We start from the raw sequence: 3,166 nt of genomic DNA on the forward strand, positions 1-3,166 counted from the left end.
AAAAAAAAAAAAGAAGAAAAGAAAGAAAAGAAAAGTTATTTTGCACCAATAACTGAATCCTACCTCTTTTTAAAAGTGAAGTTCATTTGTACCACAACTTAGAATTGGAGTTGGGCAACTTACAGCATAAAAAATGATTTTGCAGGGTCAGGTATGGTGGCTCACACCTCTAATCCCAGCACTTTGGGAAGACAAGGTGGGGAGATTGCTTGAACCCAGGAGTGCGGGACCAGCCTGGGAAACAGAGTGAGACCCCATCTCTACAAAAATAAAAAATTAGCTGGGTGAAGTGGCACACATCTGTAGTCCCAGTTACCAGGGAGGCTGAGGTGGGAGGATTGCTTGAGTCCAAGGCTGCAGTTGGCTATGACTGTGCCACTGCCCTCCAACCTGGGTGACAGAGCAAGACCCTGTCTCAAATTTTTTAGAAATGATTCTGCCAATCATAAGGAAATAAAATTGTGAAATAAGGTATATCTTCCTTCTTTCCTTCCTGGCATCTACTCCTCCAATACCCGTATCTTCTTTTTTATTTTTCTCTTTTCTTTTTTTCTTTTGGAGACAAGAGTCTTGCTCTGTCACCCAGGCTGGAGTGCAATGGCGCGATCTCAGCTCACTGCAACCTCCGCCTCCCGGGTTCAAGCGATTCTACTGCCTCAGCCTCCCAAGTAGCTGGGACTACAGGCATGCGCCACCACGTGTGGCTAATTTTTGTACTTTTTTTTAGTAGAGACTGGGTTTCGCCATGTTGGCCAGGCTGGTCTCGAAATCCTGACCTCAGGTGATCCACCCGCCTTGGCCTCCCAAGTGCTGGGATTATAGGCGCGAGCCACCACACCTGGCCCTCTTCTAGGTTCTTAACACTAGGGGAATCCTAATATCCTTTGAGAACCTCAGAGCTACAGCGCCTGAAATTTTAAGTCCATGCGCTATAGCTTTTAAAAGGCTATGGAACCCTCTCTATGGTATCATTATGATTGGCTGGCTGCCATCTAAACTCCACCAGACAATCCCCGAGCAAACGATCCGTATGGAGGAAGGGGAGACTCCCAGCTACAAATGCCCTATTTTCCCGTGCCCGTTCATTCTAGGCACATACAGCAATCTTAAGATCTGAGATTAAATACTTGCTAATAAGTTTTACAAAAAAAACTTATGTTCTCAATCAGATTACACCCCTTATAAAACTATGTCAAGTATTAATAGTAACTGTGAATAAAAGGCAAGCCAGATTTTTGGTAATACACTGTGGCAATATTTAGTATCTGTCCCCAGTTCCTAGCAGAGAGCTCCTAAAATCCCTAGGAATTTCCTGAGTGATGAGTGTCTTTTGTTTTTCATAACAAATTCACACCTGAATTTATGTTAACAAAGTGACAGGGTGGCAGTGGAAGGCATGCGAGGAATCCTCAGGATGGAGCTGGGTCACCAGAAAGACAAAGTGACTAGAGGGATGTAACTTTCAGCCCCATGCACCAACCTCCAGAGAGCGGAGGAGGGCTGGAAACTGAGCTCTATGAAAACTCCAGAACAGGAGATTTGGAGTGCTTCCAGGTCTGTGAACATTTCAAGGTGAGGGGAAAACAGGTCCTGGGAGGGCAACACTTGAAGCCCTCCCCACCCACAACCATGCCCTACATATCTCTTCCATTTGGCTGTTCGTGAGTTGTATCCTTTATGACAAAGGCATAAAGGTAAGTAAAATGTCTTCCTGAGTTCTGTGAGTCATTCTACCTAATAATCAAACCTAAGAAGGGCCATGGGAATCCCAAAATTCGTAGTCTACCGGGCAGAGGTGTAGGTAGCCTAGGCACTGCATTTGTAGCTGCTGCCTAAAGTGAGGGCGGTCTTGCAAGACTGAGCCCTTAAACTGTGGGGTGGGAGTATCAGAATAAAACTGTTAGTAAACTGTTAGTATCAGAACTGAATTTTCTTTTTCTGACACCACATTCACTCTAATCCAAAGCACACTAAAAGTAAAGTTGTCTTCACGTGAAATACATTTGCCCCTGAAGTAACCCATTTTCATACTTAGGATACAAAAAAGAAGAGGCACTACAGAAATCAAGAGAATGACTCAATTTCACAATCTTCCTTATCAGTTCAACAGAAGGACTAGTCTGGTTGTGGGATTAAACAGAATAAAATCAGAACTAGTTGTCTCTCCTGTCAAATCCAGCCACTTTGGAAAATTCAGCTTATATAATCTTCTGTTGTAAGTTATAGTAGCATATCTAATGTACAATTTTTTAAACATCTGCCCATGCATGTGATTTTTAGGCAACCAAAAGTACTCAAACCACAGGAATGTATTCCATGCATTCACATGTATGCAGGTATGCTAACAACTGTCTTGTTTGCAAAACTTTCTTGTTTGCTTCTATATCACAGAAGATATGTAACAAAAAGCATACAGCTGGCCTTATATGTTTGTTAGAAATGCTTGTTCCGGCCAGGCGCGATGGTTCACACCTGTAATCCCAGCACTTTGGGAGGCCGAGGCGGGTGGATCACAAGGTCAGGAGATTGAGACCATCCTGGCTAACACGGTGAAGCCCCATCTCTACTAAAAATACAAAAAATTAGCCAGGCATGGTGGCGGGTGCCTGTAGTCCCAGTTACTCAGGAGGCTGAGGCAGACGAATAGGGTGAACCCGGGAGGCGGAGCTTGCAGTGAACCGAGATCGCTTCACTGTACTGCAGCCTGGGCGACAAAGAGAGACTCCATCTCAAAAAAAAAAAAAATAGAAATGCTTATTCCTCGGTGCCGTAAAGAAATAGCATTTGAACATAAATTTCATTTTCTCAGCAAGGCCATTTATATCTTCTGCAGAAAGGGTACACTTGCCAGCAGTTTTGCCATGAAGGTATACCAAGCAAAGGAGACAGGGTCATTTATAACCTGATGTGTCTATCCTACTGCTGTGTCCGGTTTTTATTGGCTAGAACGGGACCTCACATTTTGTATTTGTCCTGACAGGCTAGCAACTTACAACTTTTAAAAAGAGACAAAGGCAGCCAGGCACAGTGGCTCACGCCTGTAATCCCAGCACTTTGGGAGGCTGAGGCAGGCGGATCATGAGGTCAGGAGATCAAGACCATCCTGGCTAACATGGTGAAACCCCGTCTCTACTAAAAATACAAAAAAATTAGCCGGACATGGTGG

At 44.1% G+C, this 3,166-nt stretch overlaps 1 protein-coding gene across 4 annotated transcripts in view; it reads right to left on the minus strand.

The window, feature by feature from the left end:
- CDC42 (cell division cycle 42) overlaps positions 1-3,166 on the minus strand; it is a 51,906-nt gene that overhangs the window by 19,395 nt on the left and 29,345 nt on the right. The gene's annotated exons all lie outside the window — the stretch shown is intronic.

The sequence above is a fragment of the Mandrillus leucophaeus genome, unplaced genomic scaffold, assembly GCF_000951045.1.
Source record: "Mandrillus leucophaeus isolate KB7577 unplaced genomic scaffold, Mleu.le_1.0 Scaffold370, whole genome shotgun sequence".
Lineage (NCBI taxonomy): Eukaryota > Metazoa > Chordata > Mammalia > Primates > Cercopithecidae > Mandrillus > Mandrillus leucophaeus.